Source organism: Microcaecilia unicolor, chromosome 5 (assembly GCF_901765095.1).
Source record: "Microcaecilia unicolor chromosome 5, aMicUni1.1, whole genome shotgun sequence".
NCBI classification, from domain to species: Eukaryota; Metazoa; Chordata; class Amphibia; order Gymnophiona; family Siphonopidae; genus Microcaecilia; species Microcaecilia unicolor.
Window position 1 is genome coordinate 343555032 of NC_044035.1, and position 17473 is coordinate 343572504.

The window sequence follows — 17473 nt, forward strand, 5'->3', positions numbered from 1 at the left end:
ATTGCCTTTACGGTACTATGTAAGCCACATTGAGCCTGCAAATAGGTGGGAAAATGTGGGATACAAATGTAACAAACAAATAAATAAAGTGTATAAATGCATTTATCATCTACAGATGCATCTTAAAGCTGGAGATGGTAGGTAATATTATAGACCCCATATCTCTAGACTAACTAGAAAAATGTGGAGAAGTGGTTAGACCATATTAGAATGTGGAACTGCATCGATTTTATTTTATTTTTCTGAATTCAGTCCAGAGTATTTTTATGTCATTCTTAGTTTATAGCTCAAGGTTAAAAAAAAAACCTGAGGCTGTTTATCACCAAGGAAATAATAATAATAAAAACAAATCACAGCACACTTCTAAACTCATGACTAAAGTCTTCCAATTATCGTGCAACTCAATCTCCAAATGTGACTGTCCGAAGAATAAAGTTGAATTGGATTCACCGGGTTCCAAAGATGGTCAGCCAGAAGATAATGAAATTGCATTTATCTACTTCATCATAATTGAAACAGACAAAGCCTGCATATAGCAATGGCTATTGGGCAAAAGAAAAACAAACCCCCCCCCCCCCCAAAAAGAAGAAAATCCTGCCACAGATCTCCCATGGACATGGAAATATGGAGAAACCAGCTGTGTTTGAAGCTCAGGATTATTGCTTAATGCTGAAGACGGACAGCAAGTAATGGATATGGATGAAAATGTTTTTCATGATTCATCATCTGTTCTGGGTACCAAAAACAAAATCCATTGCAAACACTGTTTTATCCGAAGACTCATGCATTAGCAGAGGCATGGCAAATAAGATTCACTAATGGATAAAGTCTGTTTTGATTTACAGAAGTAATACTGTCCGCTTCAAGACAGTACAGTGTTGAGAACAGTAAGTGCAGAAACGGCACTCCAGGGAGGATAGAAAAGTTTTGCAGACCGAAGCCTGATGCCCTGAGAAATTACAACTACTGCACTGCTTAAATCTTCCTTCTCAGAGCAAATGATTGTGGCATTTGGAAAATGAAGTCCATAAGAAAAACTTCATCTCAGGCAAGCAAATTGCCCTGCTGATGTTAGTGTTCTTGGTGACGTTGTGACAAGAGAGTGGTCAGATTCATTTGCTGTTGTTACTTTGGTTGTGCTGTGCAACTCCTCTGCCCCTTCCATGGAAAGGTGTGCCCACTGGGCAACGACCCTGAAATCACCATAGCTAATGTTGTATTGTGTAGTATGAAGGCAAACAGAATGTCGTGGTCTGTCTCGGTTGGTCACTTGGACACAGACCCAAGAAGTGAGCCCTTATGTCGATACCAGGGCAGAGAACCAGGCCCAGAGGTGAGGAGTCGGTCCTTGAACAGGCAGTCGGATAGGCCCAAGGCTTCACCTGCGGTGACCACCGTTCCCCAGAGGTTGAGCCCCTAGGTTCAGGCGGCCGGCAGGACTTACATGGAAATTGGGCTGGAAGAGACTAGCTGGGAAGTACCTATCTTGTCTGAGAGGAGAGAATCCTGGTCAGCCAGTAGTGAAGGCAGACCGCGGTCCAGGTGGGGTCCGATTCAGGCAGAGGTTGAGGCAGGCGGCTGTTCAGGCAGAGGTCAGGACAGGTAGCAATCCAAAAGGCAAAGTCAGGTTTAGGCAGAGGTTAGGACAGGCAGCAATCCAGAAGGCAAAGTTAGGTTCAGGTAGAGGTCAAGTCAGGACAAGTCAGTAAGAAGTAACGCACCAGCACAATCTAACAAAGTTGTAGCCGAGGCAAAGAAGCAGTGGAAGAGTCCTGGTTTTAAAGCAGAAGGTGTCTGACGTCAAGAGGAGCACGTGCCCGCAGGTACGCACCAAGACTGTAGGCGCACCGGATGTAGACGCCCAGACTGTAGGCACACTGGAATGTAGGTGCCCAGGAGGGAAGGGATCTAAGCGCGCAGTGTCCAGGTCAGAAATGTCGTGGGCGCGTAAGTCTGGCTCCGCACGTAACACTCCAGGTTTGTGACACAGAAGCTGGTTGAAAGACAATAGCATCTTTATGGATTCACACCATCCTATCCAAGTTATGAGCCAGAAAGGTGCAAAAACCTTCGAAAAGACACTGGGACCCTTTTACTAAGCAGCCGTAAAAAGTGGCCTGCGTTAATGTAGGCGCGTATATTGGGCGCTCGCCGGTTCAGTTTTTACCGCATCTATAAAAAAGGGCTTTTTTTTAATGGGATGGGAAAAGGGCCTGCGGTAAAAATGAAACCAGCGCGCTCAAAACCGGCCTGAGCCCTTAACGCCACCCATTGATCTAGCGGTAAAGGCTCACGCGCCACACTTGTGGTAACCGGCTGGCATGCGCCAAGTGCCAATTACCGCCAGACCTGGCGTGCGTAGGAGGAAATAAATAAATAATCCAGGCGTTATGGGCGCGTGCCAAACCTGAAATTACCGCCAGGAGGGCGCGCTGGCCTGGTGATGGTCTCATTTGGGTGCGCGCTGCACTCGCGTAGAGCCTAGTGTGGCTTAGTCAAAGAGCCCCACTGCGCATTATTCCTTCTTTTGTAAAACAAGGCTCTGTCGATTTAAAGTTGGATGACATTTTTTAAGTCATCTACACAATTTAGTATTGATTTCTAGATGTAAACTGGCTGTTTGAAAGTTGCCATCCCTTAACATAGATAAAAGTGTACGGGATGCTTCATAGTATGGCTACTTTAATGTGCAGTTAGCGAGAGAGGCATTCCATTAGCTATATTTTGGGTGGGATCAGAAATATACATAGGGCTAGGTTTACTAATGTGTACTGCCATGTTTGCACATGCTAATGAAGGTAACGTGCATTATTAATAAATAGATCCCATTCTATGAAATATTACCTGCTTTAGAAACCACATATTAAGGTGTGTTAGTGCACTGTAATACAGCAGTACCATACAGTAAATCAAGCCTTGAACTGTATTTCCAATATACATGCATTATCTTACGTAAAAAAAAATCTTCCCTCATAAAAAGCCACATGTGTTATGTCCGTAGATGCTTTGCACCTGCAGCAAGTTGCGAAGTGAAAGCAACTTTCTGTTTGGAAATTGACCAAAGTCTTTGTTTAGAAAGCTTCTGTGTGACAAAGCGGACAGTTTCAAAGTCTTCTCTTAATTAATTAAAAAAAAATAAGAACTGGGTATCTCCCCGACACTGCTTTGTGATTTACAGGTCATACACGATGCACAACTCCAGTATTCGACCTTTTAGAGCGTCTGCAATGTTTCTTCATGAAACATTTGCATATATTATCCTAAAAATCAGGTTCATTTGTGTGAAGCTCCATTTGCATAGGGGCTCAAGTGTAGGAATGGGACATCAAAATGGTCTGCTAAATTAAGAGCCTTTTGTAAAATACTTATGGAATACATATGTTATTTACTAACACAACAGTGAAAGCCACAACATTGCAAAAATATATGTAGAAAAAGAGTGATAGCTGTCAGACTTGTGAGTTCTTGTACCAAGTAGAGCGCTGCTGAGCCCGGTACTCGGACCAGGTTCTGCTTGGCGGCCGGAGAACCCCGGGTTTCACCTGTGCTGACCGCCATTCCCCAGAGGTTGAGCCCCTAGGTGCGGGTGGCCTGCAGGGCTTACGAGATGGAGCAAGAAGCAGGGTGGTGAATGTGACAGCCAGACAGGCAGCAGGTAAGAGAGTGATCCAGGTACAGGCAATGTTAACAGGCAGGCAGCAGGCAGGGGAGTAATCCAGGTATGGGCAATGTCAGTAGGCAGGCAGCAGGTCAAGAGAGTAATCCAGGTACAAGCAAAGTCAGTAGGCAAACAGCAGGTCAAGAGTAATCCAGGTACAGGCAAAGTCAGCAACAAGGGACAAAGTAGAGAAGAAGCACACTACTGAGCAAGTAACACCTGCTAAAGTAGAAGCTGAAGCATGGAGTCCAGGAAGAGCTCAGCTGATAAAGTGCTGGCGTCTGACATCAGCAGGGACCAGCAGGGAGAAGGAGAACAGTCATAGGACAAGAGCAGGGGAAGGAGGAACCGGAAGACCAATAGGAGAGAAGCAAGGGAAGCCAGGCAGAGAGAGAGAGAGAGAGAGAGCAGACACAGGTGGGTGGAAGCAAAGCAATCAAGGAGCCTGGAAGCCATGCAGAGAGAGAGAGAGCAGACCCAGGTGCATGGAAGCAAATCAATCAAGGAGCCTGCAGCCAAAGAAGAACTACACACACATGACTCAGGGCTGTGCCAGTCAGTGTGCGTGTCGACGGGACCCCGCGCAGCCCGAGGACACTGCTTGCATTGAGGTAGGGGACATGACAGTTCTGCATTAAGTCCCCTGAGGAAGCTTATCTATAAGTGAAATGGAGAACCCTGTTGGGCACAATAATGAAGAGTGAAGTGCTTTAAATATATTATTGAATGTTTGAGTAAATTATTATAAAGATATATTGGAAGAAGAATGAGTGCACGGTATATAAAGAAAATTACAAAAAAAAATTAACAATAATAAATATATGCTGGCACGAAGATTGAAGAACATAACATAAGAACATAAGAGTATCCATACTGGGTCAGACCAATGGTCCATCTAGCCCAGTATCCTGTTTTCCAAACAGTGGCCAAGCCAGGTCACAAGTACCTGACAGAAACCCAAATCGTGGCAACATTCCATGTAGAACCCCAAAGAATAGCAAGATTCTGGAATCCTAAAGAGTAGCAACATTCCATGCGGAATCTCAAAGAGTAGCAACATTCCATGCTACCAATCCCAGGGCAATCAGTTGCTTCCCTTGTCCGTCTCAATAGCAGGCTATGCTCTTTTCCTCCAGGAATTTGTGCAAACCTTTTTTAAACCCAGATACACTAACTGCTGTTATCACATCCTCCGGCAAAGAGTTCCAGAGCTTAACTATTCGTTGAGTGAAAAAATATTTAAAAGTATTTCCATGTAACTTCCTCGAGTGTCCCCTAGTCTTTGTACTTTTGGAACGTAAAAAAATTGATTTACTTCTACTCGTTCTACACCATTCAGGATTTTGTAGACATCAATGTTATCTCACCTCATCCGTCTCTTTTCCAAGCTGAAGAGCCCTAACCTCTTTAGCCTTTCCTCATACGAGAGGAGTTCTTCTTTGAACATTTTTTAATTCCGCTATATCTTTTTTGAGATATGGTGAATGCAATACTCAAGGTGTGGACGAACCATCGAGCGATGCAAAGGCATTATAGTATTTCTGGTCTTATTCACCATTCCTTTCCTAATAATTCCTAGCATCCTGTTTGCTTTTTTGGCCGCTGCCGCACACTAAGCAGAAGGTTTCAACATATTATCTACAATGACACCTAGATCTTTTTCTTGAGTGCTGACCCCCAAGGTGGACCCTAGCGTAAGGTAACTAAGATTTGGATTATTCTTTCCAGTATGCATCACCTTACATTTGTCCACATTAAATTTCATCTGCCATTTGGATGCCAAGTCTTCCAATTTCCTAAGGTCTTCCTGCAATGTTTCACAGTCTGCCCGTGTTTTACCAACCTTGAATAGGTTTGTATCATCTGCACATTTGATCATCTCACTTGTCGTTCCGATTTCTATATCATTTTTAAATATGTTAAATAGTACCGGTCCCGGTACAGATCCCTATGGCACTCCACTGTTCACCCTCCTCCATTGAGAGAAATGACCATTTAACCCTACCCTCTGTTTTCTGTTCAATAACCAATTCCTAATCCACACCAGAACCTTGCCTCCTATGACATGACTTTAATTTTCTCAGGAGTCTCTCATGAGAGACTTTATCAAAAGCTTTCTAAAAATCTAAATACATTTGATTTGATTGCTTACTGCCAAGCTGGGACATTTGAGGTCTTTTTGCCTCCTTTCCAATTTTGTAAATTGAGAGATTCAACTAGATATTTACTGTAAGATTGATAAGTATTAAGTATTAAGATAAGTATTAAGCTTTAAAGGCTGTTTATACATTTGATTGAAATCAGTGGTGTGCTGGAGCAGGCTCTTACAGGCTCGCAAGAGCCGGTTGTTAAGTTTTTAAGAATTTTGGGAGCCGGTTGTTAAAGTAGGGACCTCCATGGCTACTTAAACAACTGGCTCCCAAAATGTGGGCTTGTGCCCCCTGCTGAATTATCTTTTACTTTGCTGGTGGGGACGCTGAGCCCTGCCAGCCAAGTAAATAGACTACTGCTGCTCCCCGCTCCTTGTTTCTAGCTCTGAGCAGCAGGCTGGGACTTCTCGAGCATGTGAGAGAAGTTCCAGCATGCTGCTCAGAGCAAGACGTTGGGAGTGGTAGCAGTCCATTTATTGGCTGCCAGCAAAGGTATGCCTAGTGTGCCCGCATGAAGGGAGGGAGGAGAGAGAGGCAAGTGTTGCTCCCCCCCCCCCCCCCCGGCCACCCCTGGCCCTTCCAACTGCAGAGCTAGCTACGTCCAGAGAAAGAGCCTGTTGTTAAAAATTTACCAGCACACCCCTGATTGAAATGAGATTTGTTAGGATGTTTCATGTCTGAAACAACAGGATAAAAGGAAAATTTCAGGTTTTATTCTGTTATCCATGTCATAAACAGTGTGGTCTCTTTGAAAAAGGCTGTACACTATTTGTAGAGAGTGCACACTCTTTCTGAACAATTGTCTGTTATTTGTCGATAGTGTGCACTCTTTCTGAACCTTGTGCACTAGCTACGATATTGCATCTGAAACAAAACATAGTAACATGGTAACATAGTAGATGACGGCAGAGAAAGACCTGTACGGTCCATCCAGTCTGCCCACAAGATAAGCTCATATGTGCTACTTTATGTGTATAACTGACCTTGATTTGTATCTGCCGTTTTCAGAGCACAGACCGTAGAAGTCTGCCCAGCACTAGCCCCGCCTCCCAACCACCAGCCCCGCCTCCCACCACTGGCTCTGCCACCCAATCTCCGCTAAGCTTCTGAGGATCCATTCCTTCTGAACAGGATTCCTTTATGTTTATCCCACGCATTTTTGAATTCCGTTACCGTTTTCATCTCCACCACCTCCCGCGGGAGGGCATTCCAAGTATCCACCACTCTCTCCGTGAAAAAATACTTCCTGACATTTTTCTTGAGTCTGCCCCCCTTCAACCTCAATTCATGTCCTCTAGTTCTACTGCCTTCTCATCTCCGGAAAAGGTTCGTTTGCGAATTAATACCTTTCAAATGTTTGAACGTCTGTATCATGTCACCCCTGTTTCTCCTTTCCTCCAGGGTATACATGTTTAGGTCAGCAAGTCTCTCCTCATACGTCTTGTAGCGCAAATTCCCATAAATGACACAGGAAATTAAGTAAAATGAAAATATTTATGGTTCATCTTCCTGTATAGCCATAAAGCAAAATGTTCCACCCTTAACCAAGTAGTTTTCTTTCAAAAACAAGTGCATGCTTGCACAACTGGTATGCACATGTGTGGATTAAAAAAAAATACTTCTCTGTCAGAGGCCTCATGTTCCCTCTGACATGGTTTGAAAATTTGGGGGGATAGGACATCAAACACAAGTTGTCAAGGACACACATCACAGGACCACCGAGAGACTGAGCCAGGCCTGGGGCAGGGCCACTGCCCCTCCCAAGATCGCCACTGTTGCTGCTCCCCAGCATCACTGCCACTACCGCCCCCCCTTGCCCACCCGCCGGAACTGCAAATACCTTGCTGGCAGGGATCCCGAGGCTTTCTCCAGTACTGCTCTTTTCTCTGACACATTGCCTGCCCCTGCGGCTGCTTTTTCTCTCACGTTGCACATGCTCAGTTTCAAAACCGAGCATGCGCAGCCTGAGGGAAAAAGGATCCGCTTGGCAGGCAATGTGTCAGAGGAAAGAGCAGTACTGGAGGAAGACTCTTCTGCTGGCAGGGCCTCGGGATCCCTGCCTCCAAGGCGGGCCCAGCGCCGGAGTTTTCCCTCTCCTGATCCTGTTGGGATGCGATCACCCGGGTCTCGTCAGGAGCAGGAGAAAGGGAGAGAACCCGGCGCCGGGCCTACCTTGAAGGCCCAGGCCAGGGGAATTTTGCACCCCCCCCCCCCCTTGCTCCCCTCTCGGCAGCCCTGCACACATATTCACAGAACCAGGAATCCTTTAAGCCAGCCTTTTCTTCCGAAAGTAGGTCAGAAAAGAGGCATCTGAGGGAAAATTAAGATTCCACAAACAACTTAGGAAATAGACAGCTTGCTCTCAGTATAATACATTAGAATAAATGCCAGATTCAAGAAGTCACACCGTCCCCCGCCACCTCCCCTGGAGATGCTCCATTACAAAACTCTTCAGTTTTACTAAATCATAGAAAAGAAATCTGAAATCACCATGTTTTATTAGGCACTTACAGGGAAAAAAATTCTGTGCCAAGAGCAATTACCTCCTGGCACATTACAAGAAGTTGTATCATTCTATTTAAAGTTGTCTTCTAGAAATGGATATCTGTTCCGGATACAGGAAGGCGGTAGAACTAGAGGACATGAAATGAGGTTGAAGGGGGGCAGACTCAAGAAAAATGTCAGGAAGTATTTTTTCACGGAGAGGGTGGTGGATACGTGGAATGCCCTCCCGCGGGAGGTGGTGGAGATGAAAAATTCAAAAATGCGTGGGATAAACATAAAGGAATCCTGTTCAGAAGGAATGGATCCTCAGAAGCTTAGCGGAGATTGGGTAGCAGCACTGGTGGTTGAGAGGCGGGGCTAGTGGTTGGGAGGCGGGGCTAGTACTGAGCAGACTTCTACGGCCTGTGCCCTGAAAATGGCAGATACAAATCAAGGTCAGGTATACATATAAAGTAGCGCATATGAGTTTATCTTGTTGGGCAGACTGGATGGACCGTATAGGTCTTTTTCTGCCGTCTCCTACTATGTTACTATATTATCTCTGCTCCTCCCCCCTCCAAAAACAAACCTATTTTAACTATCCATTCCTGATCTGGTTATAATGGGAGTGGAGGGGTGAACGGATGGAAGGGTTAGGGCACAGTTCCAATTGGAGTATTCAAAATATCCATGAAATATTTCTTCAGCCTTCAGGGCCACCAAAATGGGGTGGGTGTGTGTGGGGGGGGGGGGTTCTAAGGGAGGACCTGGCGCCGACAAGGTTTTGATGGACCAGAAGAACCTTCTTCTTACCTGTCTTCTTCTGGATCTGTCTCTCTCCTGCTCCTGTGTGCCAGGACCCCGACAATTGCATTAACGCAATAACCCAGGTCCCAGCACACAGAAGACGACAGACCGAGGGAGGAGTAGACACAGGCAGGTAAGGGGACAGGGCGGCGGCCCAAGTGTTGGAGGGTTCCCCTAGCGTGTGTGTGTGGGGCACCCCGAATGTGTGTGTGTGTGTGTGTGGTTGGGGGTGCGCACAGTGCAGTGCCGGCACAAGTGGTGGTGGTGGTGGGGGGGGGGGGGGGGGGGGGCAGCGGTCCTGCTCTGGGCACAGCTTAGTCTCTCGGTGGCCCCGTCAGCATCTCCTGAACTGAGCTATTAGGAAATTTGGGGTGGTTGGTAAATTCAAGTTCAAGCACCTGAACTGATTTTCTAAGAATTCTAGTCTTATCAGCCTTAATCAGCACAATGCTGGATATCTATAGTGTTTTCATTGTTTGGTCTACCGCCACGTACTTCCAAGTACATTGTTCCTGAGTCTCTTCCAAAATCTGGACCTTAGTTTGGAACAGTGATTCTCAAACCTGTCCTGGGGGGAACCCCAGCCAGTCAGGTTTTCAGGATATCCACAGTGAATTTTCATGAGATCAATTTGCATACACTGTCTCCTTGGTATGCAAATCTATCTCCTGCATATTCATTGTGGATATCCTGAAAGCCTGACTGGCTGGGGTTCCTCTAGGACAGGTTTGGAAATCCCTGGTGTAGAATCATGAGTGTAACCCCCTGGGCTGTTTAAAAGTAAATGCCGAGTTCCATGTCACTATATGGGTGGGTGTGGTTTATTAGGAATTGGATTTACTACACCTCTTTTCATGTCAATGTCAGAGTTTACAATAATTATAAAGTCAGCATCACATTCTGGGACAGATAAGACACATAATATGAGACACGAGGGTACAATTTGAAAACGAAGAGCAGAAAAAAGGGAGAAACAAAGAATGTAAAATAGGAAGATGTACAGCGACAGACTAATGGTCCAACCAAAACTTTCATTTAAAGTAAAATAAAGACAGGTCCAGGCTGGCCAATAAACATAGGGGCCCTTTTACTAAGCCGCGTAAGCGTCTGCGCGCACCCAATGTGCGCCAAAATGGAGTTACCGCCCGACTACCGCGTGGCTCTTGCGGTAATTTCATTTTGACGCGTGTCCAATAACGCGCGTCTGAAAAATATTTTTTATTTTTGGGTGCGCGTAACGGACACGTGCCAAGTGGCATTTGATGCGCATAGGTCATTACCGCCCGGATTCTTTACCGCTAGGTCAGTGGCTGGCGGTAAGGACTCAGACCCCAAATGGACGGCGGCAGTTTTCATTTTGCCGCACATCCATTTTTGACAAAAATTTTTAAAAAGGCCTTTTTTTACAGGCGCGCAAAAAAATGGATCAGCGCATGCCCAGAACCCGCGCCTATACTACCGCAAGCCATTTTTCAGCGTGCCTTTGTAAATGGACCCCACAGAGAGGTCAATTAAGCCTGAACACAAAATCAATAGATGAATGAAACAACCCGATTTTTAGGCCTTTGCTGGTATAAGGAGATTATGCTCGAATCCCAGATGATGAGGCATTAAATTCTATAGATACAAAGTCCTAAAACCGAATGTGAGGTGGTGTATGTGTTCTAACTGGACTATCGTTGGAGTAGGAAAAATGACCAAAGTTTTCTGAGCAGATCATAGGGTCTATTTGGAGAATACGTTTATATTAGGTTATAACAGGTTTCAATTTACTGTTTTCAAGTTTACCTCATTAATTGTATGTATGTATGTTTATTTGTGGTTATGTCTCCCGAGACATGATAGAGGTATATAAAATAATGAGTGGAGTGGAACAGGTGGATGTGAAGCGTCTGTTCATGCTTTCCAAAAATACTAGGACTAGGGGGCATGCGATGAAACTACAGTGTAGTAAATTTAAAACAAATAGGAGAAAAGTTTCTTCACCCAACGCATAATTAAACTCTGGAATTCGTTGCCGGAGAAATGGTGAAGACGGTTAGCTTAGCAGAGTTTAAAAAGGGGTTAGACGGTTTCCTAAAGGACAAGTCCATAGACCGCTACTAAACGGACTTGGGAAAAATCCACAATTTCGGGAATAACATACATAAAACATTTGTACGTTTGGGTAGCTTGCCAGGTGCCCTTGACTTGGATTGGCCACTGTCGGGGATGGGATGCTGGGCTCGATGGACCTTTGGTCTTTTCCCAGTGTGGCATTACTTATATTTCTGTATTTTACTATTGTAAGTTTTATGTTACACTGTACCTGCCGTACACTGCCTTGGGTGAATCTCTTCATAAAGACGGTTAATAAATCCCAATAAATAATAAGTGTGATAGATATATGGGCTGGCAACCAGAATGTGGTTTGAGGGAGGGACAAGAGAGAGAATGTTGTATGTTCGAAAATCTACAGTCAGCTGCAAACAAAGTCAACATTGAGTGTGACAGCTTAAAAAGACACTGCACAGAATACGGATAGGTGTTCCCCAAAGCTTCATTTAAGTGACAAAAAAGGTTAGAAAAATCTTCAGAGAACTGTGCGTTGAGAGCCAGATGTGTAGGGTAATTCTCAGTTAACAGCAGACATGACTTAGGGGATCTTTTACTAACGCTCAGGTAGCACATGCCAAATCGGCGCTACCGTTGGTAATTTCGAAGTTGGTACGCACTGTTTCCCGTGGTAGAAAATAATTTTGTACCACAGGGGCATTCCCGACGGTAATCGGGAGTGCAGTCACACTGCTGTGCGCTGCCTGGTTAAGTACATAAGTATTGCCATACTGGGAAAGACCAAAGGTCCATGGAGCCCAGCATCCTGTTTCCAACAGTGGCCAGTCCAGGTCACAGATACCCTGCAAGATCCCAAAAATGTACAAAACATTTTATACCGCTTATCCCAGAAATAGTGGATTTTCCCCAAGTCCATTTAATAACGGTCTATGGACTTTTTCTTTAGGAAGCCATCCAAAACTTTTTTTAAACTCCGCTAAGCTAACCGCCTTTACTACATTCTCTGGCAACGAATTCCAGAGTTTAATTAAATGTTGAGTGAAGAAATATTTTCTCTGATTCGTTTTAAATTTACTACATTGTAGCTTCATCGCATGCCCCCTAGTCCTATTATTTGTGGAAAGCGTGAACAGACGCTTCACATCTACCCGTTCAACTCCACTCATTATTTTATAGACCTCTATCATATCTCCCCTCAGCCGCCAATTTTGACTTTTTCTGTGAGGAAAACATCCAAATGCAGATTTATTCCACTTTTTGGCCATTTTTCTCTTTTTGAAAATAAGCCCACATGTGAAACAAAGATATTTTCTGATGGAGCTACACCTCTACTTTACAAAGTGATAGAGAGTTCCTCGCACCTGGTGGATTATGTATAGCAGTGTAATTGTATCACATTAATCATGTTTACTGTTAACATGCATGAGATGTGGTTTTTCAGGGTGTTTTTAATTGAGTCTAACTTGAATGGCATACATGAAAAATGAATGGGAATCAATTATTAGCAATGTGAGATGTGTCCAGTGTGCCAGGAGAGAAACTGCTTTGCTAATGATTTAAATGTCAAAACAAAGAGACTTTGACCCTGCTTTGAAAAGCTGGAAGTTGACAATGAATTAATGACTGACCCGTAGTGTTAGGGGGATGCATTGCAGGTTTTAAATGATCAGACTGAAAATTAGTGGATGAGCATATGCAAAGTGTCTACAGATTGTCATTAAGCACAAAATTCTATAAATAGCTCCGAATGTTAAAACTGCTGAAAGTTAGGCGCAGTTTATAGAACACGCTGAGTGCCGGGGTTGGCGCCTAACCTTAGACGTGAGGATTTACACCAACTAAACCCTGGTGTGAATCCATGCGCCTAAATCAGGTAATGCGCATGAATTGTTGGAATGCTCCGGATCCACCCATGATCCTCCCATGTCCACGCCTCCTTTTTGGAACCACGTGTAAAATTTGCACACGGAGCCTGTTGACTAAAAATGCACGCATAAATTTTAACAAATGCCAATTAGCACGAATAATTGATTATTAGCACCCAATTATCAGCATTAATTGGCTTGTTCAATTAAAATGTACACGCAAATTGAGCGCGCGTCCATATTCGTGCAGGGAATTCTGAGCGTCCGGTGTAGAATTTGGGGGTAATTATGTAAACGTGCTTTCCAATTTTTTTTTTGTCAAATCTTTTCATTAAATCTTTTCAATATAAAGAACAAATAAACAGAGAGAATAATTTAACTTTTAGGGTATACAGAACACACAGAAAGCTGCTGTATCAGTCAAGTTACATTTTCCAATTAAGAAAGCAATAACAATCTCAAAAAAAGGAAAAATGAAATCTCCCTTCCCCCTAAACAAAAACCAGCTCACGTATTTTGGATTATACTGAAATTAACATATATCTTCTAACACTCAAGAAATCCATTTAAAGAAATAAACAAACATGATCTTTCTAGGAATCTTACACAAGGTGCTGCAGATACTGAAAACGACTATAGGTTGGCAGTAGAGGCACCAGTACTGTTCCTAGTTAATAGAATTCTGACCCCCACCAATGCCAATCCCAGAAATTCAATGCTGAGCTATGTCTGGACTCCGGCATTGAATTTCCGGGTTTGCAGAGCTGGCTAACATATAGCTGGTTAACTGTGATATTTACTACTTAACATTTACTACTTAACATTTCTAAAGCACTACTAGGGTTACGCAGCGCTGTACAATTTAACATAGAGGGACAGTCCCTGCTCAAAGAGCTTACAATCTAATAGATAAGAGTGAGACAAATATAGGACAATCAAGCCATTGTGACATCACTGATGAGGTTGGCTCTTAGGCATTGGTGGAATGAGGCATTATGACATCACAATCTCAGCTCTGGTTAAATCACTGCTCTATGTAATACTACTACTACTACTTAACATTTCTAGAGCGCTACTAGGATTACGCAGCGCTGTACAAATGAACAAAGAAGGACGGTCCCTGCTCAAAGGAGCTTACAATCTAATAGATAAGAGTGAGACAAATATAGGACAATCAAGCCATTGTGACATCACTGATGAGGTTGGCTCTTAGGCATTGGTAGAATGAGGCATTATGACATCACAACCTCAGCTCTGGTTAAATCACTGCTATATGTAATACTACTATTACTACTTAACATTTCTAGAGCGCTACTAGGGTTACGCAGGGCTGTACAATTTAACACAGAGGGACAGTCCCTGCTCAAGGAGCTTACAATTTAGTACTTAACCGGCTATGGGTTACCACAGAAAGACAGGACTGGCTTTTATTGCGGTTAACCTGGCTGGTTAGGTTCTGAATAACAGCACTTAACTGGCCAAGTGCTGACTCCACCCTGGCATGCCCTGGCAGCACTAACCGGTTATAAGACTATAAGAATAGCCATACTGCGTCAGACCAATGGTCCATCTAGCCCAGTAACCTGCTTCCAACAGTGACCAATCCAGGTCACAAGTACCTGGCGGAAACCCAATTAGTAGCAACATTCCGCCTCCTCCTCCTCTGGTGATGGCGCCTCCTCCTCCTCCTCCTCCGGTGATGGCGTCGCCTCCTTTGGCTGCTGATGCCGCCACCCTGTGTATGTAAAAGGATTGTCCTTGAGATCAGCACATCCAACAAGGCTTGCATAGTGCAGGAGCTGGCTGGCCTGAGGCGGGGGATGGGGAAAGGTGTGGTGAGCCCTGGGGCTATACCCATGGGGTGTGAAATGCATGAGATGACATGACAGGGAACCCTGGAAGCTGAGGGGGGGGGGGGGGCACATAACTTTAATATGAGGCAATGGCATCCACTAAGAGTAGGACCTCAGGCAGGAATACTATGAAACAGTATCCACCCCAGAAAGGGGGATGCAGAAGTGAGGCTTTTTCTTCACCCAACGTATAATTAAACTCTGGAATTCGTTGCCAGAGAACGTGGTGAAGGCGGTTAGCTTAGCAGAGTTTAAAAAGGGGTTGGATGGTTTCCTAAAGGAACCGCTACTAAATGGACTGGGGAAAAATCCACAATTCCAGGAATAACATGTATAGAATGTTTGTACGTTTGGGAAGCTCGCCAGGTGCCCTTGGCCTGGATTGGCCGCTGTCGTGGACAGGATGCTGGGCTCGATGGACCCTTGGTCTTTTCCCAGTGTGGCATTACTTATGTACTTATATGTACTTCTCATTCATCTCAGAAGAGGTTAGTTGGAAGTTGCAGCCACACTCATGGGAGGGTAGCTGCAACCTTAGGCCCTGATCTGGGACAAAGGTGTTATGACTTACTAGTTGCATATTAGCCACATGGAAACTGATATTGTACAGGACATTTGCATTATGAAATACATTTACAAATGAGTACAGGTGCCTTGTTTATAATACTTACGTCGAGCCCTGAGGCGCCGTCTCACTGCCCTGATCACGTCAGGGTTCTCCCTCTTGATTCGGCGGAGCCTCCACCGGAGGGACTCGAGGTCCCTCCAAATGCCAAATCTTCTGCAAGATATGTTTGTATACCAGGAGTCAGGGGATGGCCTTGTTGTCTTCAGCACACAAATTAATTTGGAAATCAAATAGGAGAGACTCACAACACTGATTGGGGGGGGGGGGGGGACACATTACATTGGTACAGATGATGTCATTGAGGTGGACATGAGAACAGAGAGTACCGTTTGTGTGCAGTATTGTAGGGATGTGGGAATGGTTTTCCTTTCTAGTACATAGCTTCTATTAATGAATGTGTATGTGCACATATCACTGATTGCCCTTGAATGCAGACTACAGTTTGTGTTCACGTTGCTGAGGGAGCTTTTATGTGGGTAGCTACAGGAGGGGGCCCTGATAGTAGCCCAGGAGGGTGGAGGGGAAGCAAACACTTACCTTTCCAACCTGTCCCTTGTTTGACACCAGGCTTGGATGGAGACAGTCCTGGGGGGCAGGTGGTGGTGGTGCCTAAAAAGAATGCGCCGGTGCTTCATGCACAGGTGCACTAGGCACAAATTTTCAGCATCGTTGAAATTTGGCTCGCGCCTCAGAGCCATGTTTCTCAGTGAATAACCGTTGGAAAACGTGCATCGCCTTATATGGACACCCATGCGTGATGGACGTCCTTACGTGCACAGTTCCATATATGGACGGGTCAACACGTGGACGTCCTGGCCCCATATATGATGGGTCACCACGTGGACGTCCATGACGTGCATGGACCGTCGTCATGCGTGCGGGGCCTTATTTGTATGAGTACGTGTTCACACGTGCGGAGTCTTTCTTATCTGAATCATTATCAAGTGTGCGAACTTCTTCACATATACACAATAAAATATGTATGTTCCTTATATTTCCCATAGCTTCATGTTCTGCAAGTACAGTGCATGTAGTTGCGGACATCCAGGTACGGGAAATATAAGGAACATTCATAAGGGTAAAGTGCAGTAAGGACATGTTTCTCACAGAACTGCCGAAGGACGTCCCTCTTACAGGCCCGCCGTCCTTCAGTGGGCCTAGTAAGACGGACGTCCTTTGGCAGTTCTGTGAGAAACATGTCCTTGTTACTGTACTTTACACTTATGAATGTTCCTTATATTTCCCGTCCTGGATGTCCGCAATTATAAGCATTGTACTTGCGGAACAACCAGGTACATCAAAAAAGTCCTAGTAATAAGGACGTCTTTCTCGTAGAACCAGCGAAGGATGTTGATTGGCAAGTACAGTGAATGTTTTAGGGACGTCCTTTCGCGGTTCTGGAAGATGGGCGTCCTTTTTACTATACTTTGGGCGTCCCTGATTTGGGCGTTTTGCACTGCGATAATGGAATGTCTAAGGACGTCCATACTTTTTTTTCGATTATACCTACCTGATTTTGGCCGACTTCGCGAGGGCGTCCTAATTCATACTTGGACGACCTTTCGAAAATGTCCCTCCACGTATCCCTCTATTTAGATGTCAATCTTTGTATCTGAACATCGGTAGGGCTGAAACACGACTCATATCGGGTCATTTTTGTTTTTCTTTGGGTGAAATGTGTCCGGTGTTGGGCTTGTTTGGTTTTATTTTTTAGACCTCAGAAGAACAGAGATTTGAAGAGAACTTTTCTTATTGTGACCTGCTCATTTTCGTCACCACTTTGGATTATGTGGACCTTTTTCTTTTCAGTAATTATTATGGCAGCAACTGCTTATATTTGGCTTGATTTTTTATTAGAAACCACTATGAATATTATTGATACAAGAGGACAGTATGTAAAAACATCGCTTTAATAGCTTTCGCGCTTGCAGACAGTACATAACAAATTAAATAAAATATAAATGTTATAAATA

At 44.5% G+C, this 17473-nt stretch overlaps 1 protein-coding gene across 1 annotated transcript in view; it reads left to right on the plus strand.

Annotated features, from left to right (window-relative positions):
* Positions 1 to 17473, plus strand: part of LOC115471367 (cadherin-13-like) — a 1126129-nt gene that overhangs the window by 101549 nt on the left and 1007107 nt on the right. The window lies entirely within an intron of this gene.